The sequence below is a fragment of the Pelobates fuscus genome, chromosome 8 (genome assembly GCF_036172605.1).
Source record: "Pelobates fuscus isolate aPelFus1 chromosome 8, aPelFus1.pri, whole genome shotgun sequence".
NCBI classification, from domain to species: Eukaryota; Metazoa; Chordata; class Amphibia; order Anura; family Pelobatidae; genus Pelobates; species Pelobates fuscus.
The window spans coordinates 24399720-24410332 of NC_086324.1; positions in this window are offsets into that span (position 1 = coordinate 24399720).

The window sequence follows — 10613 nt, forward strand, 5'->3', positions numbered from 1 at the left end:
CTTCCATAATCATCAATAATCTCCCAGGAACCTTTCTATCCCTACGTATCGTCATCCAAGCTACTTCCCTTTCCTCTCTTGATCTTCCAGCCTAGTTTCCACTCCCACCATACATCTTCCAGTTAATTACCCTTAACATCAATCATCTTGCAGGCTAGTTTCCCTTCCACCAATCAACTTCCACGACTGTTCCCTTACAACATTCCAGCTCATTTCCCTTCCATCCTCCAGATTTACCCTTTCACCCTCCAGGTTGGCATACATTCCGCCAATCATCTTCCAGATGTCTGCTTTTAGGCATTCCTTCCATGTTTGGCTCCAATGGTGGTACCATCTTTGCCAGGTATACCCTGGTTTAACAGTGACAACTACTTTCTTTCTTAGGGCTTTACTTCCATTCTTTTCTCTAGATCCATAACATTTTGTCCCTTGTTTTAGACCTTATGCCAGATCCAATTTTACTGTCCTACCATATCTCACCTTTTCCATTCCTTTCCCCTCCATGCGTGGTATTTTTTTGAAGATCTGGGTTCGGCCTTTTGTACATTTTGCACTTTTCTGTTTGTATATATAATTTTGGATTCGTATGGTTCCCACTAAAAATAAACTAGTAATATTTATTTACCTATAACAATTATTCTGAGCATCTCCATATACATATTCCTTGTCAATCCAAAGTTGCTTCTTCTTTGACCGATATAGAATTGCATGGGGTACAATTAAAATTAAGAACATACAAAATATAATCAGCGCAGTTTCATGACGGTTATCCTCTACCAGTAGTTGTATATTATCCTCTGAATTGGCACTTGATTTAAAGAAGACACCTAATGTGTCTTACTAAAAATAGCTTTTTTTAAAGCTTTCATTAATTCATTAATTTCGGTTCATTCTGGAGGAGAGATTAATGGACAGAAAAATCTGGGCCGAGTGAAATTGAAAGTGTTTGATAGCATTGGGACCTGCAGGCATATTTGCTTAGTGTTGATATTTCAATTATATTTGGAAGCCATGCAAAGATTATAAATTGTAAAAGGCATTGCTGAATTAATGCAAAATCCTTGAAAGTGACATAAATTGCACAATTTCTAAAATCAGCTTAATGTGTCCATGGCACATACTGCATGGTGATTTTCTCCGCTTTTATAAAAAGTTAGACTTTGTGAGAGTTTCTCAATTTCTTTCAGTAGCATAATGTTCTGATATGTAAGCAAGCAGTCCATTCCAACACGAGGAATTGTGTGAAATATTCACGTAGATTGTTACAGAAGACGTCTGTCAATCACATGTAGGTGAGGTTATACAGTCGTCACTGACACAGCATTTAAAGAGCACCCTACCCCCCATAACAACTGCAGCGTATTGTAAGGATTATGGAACAAGGAATCTTCGGAAGCTTTTTTTCCACACTGTCAGTAAACAGTCTGACAATAAATAAAATGGGACCCAAAACTCAACACCATTCCAGCTACTAAGATAATGCAGAAATGCGTCTTCATCATTTCAAAATAATGGTAGAATTTTTGGACATCAACGATAATCTGAAAATGCTGGGGCTGGGTTTGATTAAAAAGAAAACGGGAAGAGGCCTCTTAAAGACTCATAGGGTTATTTAATAAAATGACACGTCGGAAATTCAAAGTGAATTAAAATACAATTTCATATTTAAAGGGACAGTATAGTCACCAAAACAACTTTAGCTTAATTAAGCAGTTTGTGTGTATAGCTCATGCCTCTGAAGTCTCACTGCTCAATTGTCTGCCATTTAGGAATTAAATCGCTTTCTATCCATGCAGCTCTAGCCACACCTCGCATGGCTGTGACTCACACAGCCTGCATGGAAAAAACAACCTTAATTTACAATCAGATGTTACCTGACTTTAGAAGTTTTTATCTCCTGCTCTTTAAATTGAACTTTAATCACACACATGAGGCTACTGCAGCATCTAGTAAGCTATTAACTGAGCAGGAGGTAAGAAATGGTAAATTTAGCAGACTGTGCAATAAAGAAAGTGTAAACATTAGATCTCTCTTTACAGGAAGTGTTTAGGAAGGCTGTGTAAGTCACAGCCAGGGGAGGTGTGACTAGGGCTGCATTAACAAAGTTATTTAACTTCTAAATGGCAGAGAATTGAACAGTGAAACTGCAGGGACATGATCTATACACCAAAGCTACTTCATTAAGCTAAAGTTGTTTTGGTGACTATACTGTCCATTTAAGTTCAAATGAGCCAAGCTAGAAGAATTATGTAAGTCAGCTGTACTTCCAATTCAACTACTCTGGCTTTAAATTTGGAATTCACTTTGAATTTCTGACAATTCTTACTTTTGTAAATTACTACAATAAGGCGCAGTGGTTTAGGTGCTTAGAGTGCCCCTTTAAGAATTTGACATTCTGTAAAGCAAAGCTAACCTGTCGTGTCAGGTTGAGCTAAACATTAACTGCCCCTGAATTTGCTTAGGATCTCCTGAAGTTAAAAGGGCAATCCAGATGTGGACCCCTTGCTCACTGTGCGTAGAGGGGTATCAGCTACACCTCACTGACAAGACACTAAGAAGGTCTGAATGATCGTCCTGGATTACTGTATCTCTCATGCATAGGGAGCATGTTGGCATTTTGGTTCTGGACTGCCCTTTTGGGTGGGATCAGTCTGATATGCAAACGGTATATGTTCTCTTTGTAATGGCACAAGTGAGAAAAAACTATTTTGAGACCTGAGTCGGGTTTTACCAAAGGGTAAGCGATTGAGTTTCTCTAAGCTTTTGCTGTTCCCAGAGTTTTCATAGTTTCTGTTTTCACTTTAGACAGATATATGCTCTAAACGTCATCATTATGGAATTGGAAATCAATTAGAATCCAAACAATGTTTGAAGAGCTTTTAATGTTTTAAAAGAAACAAGACTAGCAACAAATAATGAATGTATCCCTATAATTTGGAGTGTACATGCTAATGTAATCGAAAACACAAAAAGTTAAATGTTGTCCATTCATAAGAAAAAAACAAAAAATAACCCCCGGAATAAATTTGCAATTCCCAAGCAAGGGTCATGATGCACATGATAGCATTTCTATGCTTACACATATCTTAACTAAACGGCACATTAATACAGCAATTATTTTCACTTGTGTATCATGTTAAGATGTAATGTTGTGTAAAATAGTTTAATATGCTTAATTAATAGAACTAATGTAGGTCCTTGAGAAATGCTTGCTTGCAATATTTTCTATGGCGGCTTCCTAGTAAATCAGTAAATATTGCAGGGTGGAACTTTTATCTATTGAAATCCAGGAAAATTAAACCGTTTCGAGGATTTCTCCCCAAGATTAGGCCTATGGTGGTTCGCGTGATAATTATATACTTTTGACCAAACTGATTAATTATGGAAAATGGATGCAGAACCCTAGTTTAAATTTGGGATTCTGCTCATTTTTTTTTTGGAACAGATACATTTTTTTGGTTTTGGCAAATTGCTTAGACAATACACAAAATGCATATTTGGTCTTTGAAAACAGCAAAACAAGTTGTTTGATATCTGTAGCCCCCACTAGGGATTCCGCAGTGTTGGAAGTATTTCCAAAGGTCCCCTTTACAGTGAACCTGTCATGATAGGTTTAATTTAAAGGGACATTCCAGACTCAGAAAGCATTTTGTGCTTTATCTGTGAATAGTGTCTTATTTTTTATTTTATTTCTACAAAGTTTTACAAATAGTATAAATTGCCACTCTTATAAATGAATCTTGTTATACCCCCTGGCTGTCAAATAGATAACCAGTTCTGTTACTTCCTGGTAGTTTAGCTCAGTGGAGGCAATAGCACAGAGCACCTGCATTCTCATTGAGCTGCATTGGGAAATCAGTGATTGGACAGCCACAGAAAGTCTGGGCTGGGTTAGAAGAGGAGGACTCGCAGAAGCTGCAGATAAGAGATCTGCAGCTCATGCAAACTGTTTTTAGATATATCCACAATGAAAAAAATGCATAATACATACACGTTTTCATAGGGGTTATATCTACTAAACAGTGCTTTTAAAAATATATATTTTTATTTTATTTGGGCAGTGAAGTGTCTCTTTAAAAGATAACAGCTCCCAAGATATCATGCAGATAAACATATTTATTTTGTGGTATGGGGGCTGTTATATCATTACTAAACTGCAACCCCTTGCTGCCAACCTGCTGCTATTGTGGACGGTCTACGTTTATTACAGTTCTGTTCACACACCCTCCATTGTCAGTGACACTTTCAAAAAAGGGCAATCACTCACTGCAGATGCCAATATGCTGACTTCACTGCCAGCACATCAGTATCACTGCATCCCATACTCTCCCAGCAAGCACGAGGAATGCCAGCTTGGACAGCAACACGATGTAAGGGAGCAGAGAGAAACCTGGGTACGGTTCTCCTGCTCCCCTTGTCACTCAATCCTCTGCATTAGATCCGGTGTGGTGTGGATTTGATTGACAGGCGGAGGGGAGCCAACATTTTGAAGAGGTTTTAAGTGTATTCATTTGCTAGTATTTCTGCTAGTGCAATTTATGGATATAAATGGAATTTAATGGGGTTTTTTTTAATTAAACCCACATTTTCTCATTTCTAATGTGTAATTAGTCTTTGTTGGCAATTTCAAGGGTGTCCATTGCCTCTCTCTAACTTGCATAGCTATGTAAATATAATTTAGCCTCTATTTTCAGATGTGGCTGCCTTCCTTCTAATGCTGCTGTGTCTGAGAATTTGGTTTGTCTTGTGATAATATGCCTGGTGATGTTTACGTAAAGTTTGGGGCTAAAGGACCCATCGCCACCAGGGGGAGGATGTTCTAATACATTTAACAAATTGACTGGACATCCCCATCTCCTAGAATTGACTGCTGAGATTATTTTTTAAATCGAACCAGAGGGATTGGGCATCACCTAGCACAGCTATTTTTCTGGGGTGCTGCAAGATGTGCCAGTTGTGCAAGTATGTGCCGGTTACTAAACTGAGATCTATTTGTTTTTGCTTTTGCGAACTGAAAAAGACTAAGAACATTTTATTCTTAACTATATAATTTCCGCCTTGTATATTTTTGTGGTTAAGCAAATGTGTGTGTGCTAAAAAATCTGTTCAACTTTGCCTTCCAACTTTCACCAAGTTAATGGCTTTGTAAGCCTGCAAGGTAAGGTTCTCTCATGCATATTCTAAATTGCCATATTCTAAATGCCTTTCTTAGACCAAACATTTGAACACTGCTACATTTTTTTTGTCTTCTTAATTTGACTTCTAGAAAATATTGCATCACAATAAATTATTCAAACCGACTGGCTTTTCATCTTCTGAGACACATATTCATATGATCTCTTAACAACTATTTATTTTAATACCAAACCAGAAATCTGCCGAATGCCTACCAATACAGCCCTAGGGCATATTTCTTAAATAAAAGCTCTGGATCTTTGTATACCTAAAATTAACATACTAAAGGAATGAAACAGAAATCACATCGGGCCTAGTAGTATCCTGTACTTACCAACTTCTAAAAAAAATGCAAATGGATATCTAGATTAAAAATATTTAATGCTAAATTTAATTTACTTTTTCACAAACAACTAAATGTTACGTTTGATCATAATTTTCTGACGTGATTCTGTTGTTGAAGAAATTATATACAGTCCAGTATATTCCACACCTTTCAGATGTAATGGACAGTTTAATTTGACTCAGCAGGGAAAAAAAAAAAGATTTAGTTGTCTGTATTAACCAAAGCTCGAAGATACTGTCTGATCAGCAACACAATTTGCATACAAATTTATAGTCTACTTCTGATAAAGGGTAAAACAGATAAATGAGCATGTTTCTACCAAGCCATCGTTGCTCGCCAGCAAATGATTTAGTATATTTGTGATTTCAATCACAACATCAATAAATGTAATTAGAGGTAGTATTTACCTTACATTCATTTATAGTAATTGCTGTATACCTTCATTTGCAGTAATTGCGGTATACCTTAATTTTTGATAATTGCGGTATACCTTCTCCGAACAAGAAATTGTAAGGTTGTTTTTTTTCGTGCTAATTATTCATTACCTTGCATACATGAAACACACAAAAAATGGTTTCATATTCCCAAAAGCCTAAAAAAAAAAAATCCCTACTGCATGTAAAAGATGAAAAAAAAACGCTTTCTGTTCCACATATTTCTCTAACTATAAAAGTAATTTATATAACATAATGAGTTATCATGCAACATTTATGTTATCTTGATATGATATCAAAAGTAGTGAGGATACTTTGAAAAATCTAAAAGTGTGATATAACATTTAAAAGAAAAAAAAAACTAGCACATCATTAATTTTGCATACCAGGCTGCATGGTGGAGTCATTGGAGGTGGGGCCAATTATTCTCAATCTGATTTTCTTTTTGCGTTCGACGTCCTGCAACTCTCAGGGTTTATTCACTAACGTGTGAATTGCTGGGAATTCCAAGTAAGTTCAAAGTGAATTTTACATTTAAGGCCAAAATCGCCATATTGAACATAAAACTATTTAGCTATTTTAATCTAAATATTGGCCTAATTATTAAAATTCAATTGAATTCTCAGTAATTCTCTTTTTAATGAATAACACTGATTGTTAACCACTATCTTAGGTGATAAATTTCACACATTTTCCAAAAAACCCTGGCTGCTATGTAGAGATAGACAGTACAATTGTCTACTTACACATTAAGTGACACGCGGCGTCATATACAATGATTGCCTATTAAATCTGAACATGGTAAGAAAAATTTGCTCAGCTGAATCATTTTTCCTTAAAATAAAACTTTTCCAGGACCCCGTGAATTAAAGTTATATGTCGGTTCAGCTTGGCAGAAATTTAGTACCAAAAACCCAATTTGAATATAAATCAGACGAGTCAAAATTTAGAGAAAAAGTGGGCCAATCAGCGTGCTGCAAAATGTATACACGATATACCAAGTGATAAAAAGTAACCAATACAGGCAAAAAAGAAGTAGCAGTAAATACAACATCTATATTAATATATTATATATTTTATTAGATATAGTACATAGAAATCTAGATTTATTTATTTTTTACTGATATTACTTTTTGCCCTCTATTGCTGACTTCTCACGTGATCTGTGAATAAAATCATCATTTAGTGACTGTCCCCAAGCCGTCAGTCGCTGTTTTTTTCCCCATCAACCAGCACCACTGACAGAATTCCGAATCACGAAGCAAAACGAGCATGTTCAGCATTGCGCATTTTGGTTGGTTCGGAATTTTCGTACAGTGCCTGTGTATAAAACATGTTAACAGTAGAATATGGGTAACTACACATTGGTGCCACGAGAATTGTTTCTATTACAGAGAAACGATAGTGTTATTATAAATGTGTGACGCATGAACGGTTGTCAATACATTTTTTATGGGTAGCACTCTTTGAACAAATTTAATTTAATAAGGGTTGAAAAAAAATATTGTCTGCAAAACAGCATTTGTCACTTTTTCTTGATAAATACGCATTTTCCAAGCAGCTTAACAAACGCTGTATGTATTGTTACGTAAAACCATAAACTTATATAGCATCCTAATAGTTTCAATTAATCTCTAGAATGTAAGCTCATTGAGCAGGGCCCTCCACCTCTCTGTTCCTGTACGTCCAATTGTCTGGTTAAAATGACATGTCTGTTAGTCCACCCAATGTACAGCGCTACGGAATGTGATGGTGCTATATAAATAATAAAATAATAAAAATAATAATAATAATAATTGGCACACTAGGAATAGGATGTCTGTGTTAAAATGAGCAGGCAAGTAATGCGTTAATCCATTATTTGTATTCCTATCAGGCTTAGGCTACCTTTGGCACTCCAGATGTTTTAGACTACACTTCCCATGATGCTTTGCCAGCATTTTTGGTGTAAGAGCATTGTGGGGAATGTAGTCCACAACATCTGGAGTGCCGAAGGTTGCCTATCCCTGCGCCTAGTTCATAATATCTCTTTCTTGCACACAAGCTCTCTCTGATCCTTGTTTCAATTGTTTTTCAGAGATATCTGCAGGATTCTAGAATCTCAGACACTGATATTTTCATTAACTGTTTAAATGCCTCTACTCAGCCTCCTGCCTCTCAGCACTCAAAGGGTTAATAATCTTTACTATTTTTTTTTTATTATTATTGTCTCCAGATCGAGCTTCAAATCGGGCTCGGTGCCCATATCAAAGCATCTGATTGGTACATTAAAAATGGAATGAGCATAACCAACCCCAACTGTGCGATTCGCGAATTGATACTGCAGTGAATCCTTTTTGTCTCATGTACAGCAACACTTGGAAGGGGCGTCGGGGATTATGAGCTGCTAATTATTGTTTTTGCTGGAGGGCACGTATGGTGATCTCAACAGGTATCACAAATGTTAGTTTGTGCGACATGTAAGCTTTTGTACACTCTTCCTACAATCAATGGCTGTTATTCTTCTCAAATTTATTTCAGGGAACTTATTATACATTATTTAGACTTTTCAAGGATTGTTTGAAAGCAACGGAAAGGTACGAAAATATGTCAAGTGTGAAATATTTCACTATTGATGTATTTTAAATTAATAAGATTGATATTTTGAATTAATAAAATATATTGAGATATTTCTTAGATTAAACACTCATATTATATGATCTGCCTGTTGTTTAGATTTTATTAGGTTTCAGTAAATAATATTTGAGCTGGATTGAGCTAGTTGAGAGCATACCATAAATTGCATTGGTAAGAACATAAGTGAGTCTTCAAGATTCAGCAGTTAAAACCGAGTATACTGCAACATGTGTGCACGTTGATAAAGAATACATTGCAACAACACTGGGCCAAAAGGAAACGAAACACAGACAGAAACAGAAACAATATTAAAAGGGTTCATTGCTTGGGATAATTTGTGGTAGCGCTCACAAATTACAGGAGGCTAAATATAAGATCATCTCTACGTTTGCGTTTTTCTCAAGTACGCTGTATGTGTTTCCCCACTCTTTTGGTCCCCCGTTCAATGACTCCCTGCACTTATAGTTTGTTGTCGAGTTATTTAAATGTGCAGCTCGTGTGTTTTAAACCTGTCATTTTCAGATGATGACATCACCCATGCAGCTATTCCCCACAATGATCAGAAAATAATACGCTGATCACCTCTGTGCAGTTTGAGGATATAATATTAGGTAGAACTGGGACATGCCTGCCCCCATCTGCCTTAGATTAGTAGGAGGTACAATGCTGAGCAGCACCAGCAGCCATTTCATGGCATTAGTGGAAATAGCTGCCTCTTGGGACAGTTACTCTCACAAATCTCAGGCAGCACTTGGGCATTCCCTTGCCGAAATGTTAACCCCTTAACACTAGCAACTAACCAATAACCCTACACTTCACTAACACTAAACAGTATCCATTACACTATCCTAAGATTTACAGTGTAACTCCAAGCACCATTACCGCATCAGGGATTTGAAGTGGCCATGTTGCCTGGAGTCTGTATGTGCAGCATTTCATTTTGAATTTAACCCCCCTTACTGCCGTTGGTGTAGCTCCATCTCTGGCAGCATCATAAGGGCGTTATTAGCCAGTCTGAATCAAAATTTCGAGGCCGATTAAGGGCAATTCTGTACATATTCCTACGCAACTAATTACATTCTTTGGCTAAGAGCATTTATCTGACACTCTCAGCTATTGGATGGCCAGCGGGATCGACGTCTGGCTTTGGCAACTTTCAGAAGCCAGATGTTGTCCCCAGCCACTGGGGATCCGGGTATGAGGGCAAGAATACTCCTCACATCATTGTACAGCGCTACGGAATCTGATGGCGCTATATAAATAATAAAATAATAATAATAACCTCTTCAGCAGGCTTACAGCCTTATCGTAACAGGAAAATATCATTTAATATAAAAGTTATGAAAACATTTCAGGAAACCTTGTTGAGAGGTATTTTGGCATATTTTACACAATTCTGCTATTCTGTGTGCATTCTGTGTGTAACTCCTGCAATTGAAGGAGTCTGAGAAGAATGCCTTAAGCAGGCAGTGCTTACTCATACCATATACATTCCTATCTCAATAGGCAGGATTTAAAAGATGTAAGAAGTTTTCTTACACCATAACCACTACAATAAACCGTAGGGAGCTTGGTCTATCCCTTTAATTCTAATATGTGTAATACTAATCATTCTATGCTCTTGTTTACATTTTGACATAAAACAGGCAAGCCTTGAATTTGACAGAATACTTTGGCCAAGCAACGATTAAAGAATAAAGAATTCCTTCCTCATTTAATGTATATAATAGAACTACCATTATTACCACATCAAAACACATTGACTAAGTTCCCATTTATTTTTTTGATGCTGCAAATTGTAACCAGAACAGAGGGCAAACAGAATTCTGTTTAAATATACAGCGAAGAGAAATTCAAACAAAAAAGATTTAGAAAAACATACACAGCCCTCAGTCCTACCACTGGAAATTTATTTATAGAACACCAAATATATTGTTGCAAGGATATTCGCATCAGCCAAGTCTCTTACGTGTAACAGAATTAGCTCTTTTTTTTTGCTTCATCTTAAATTTGGGTAACAATTTTGAAGTGTACTTTCCTGC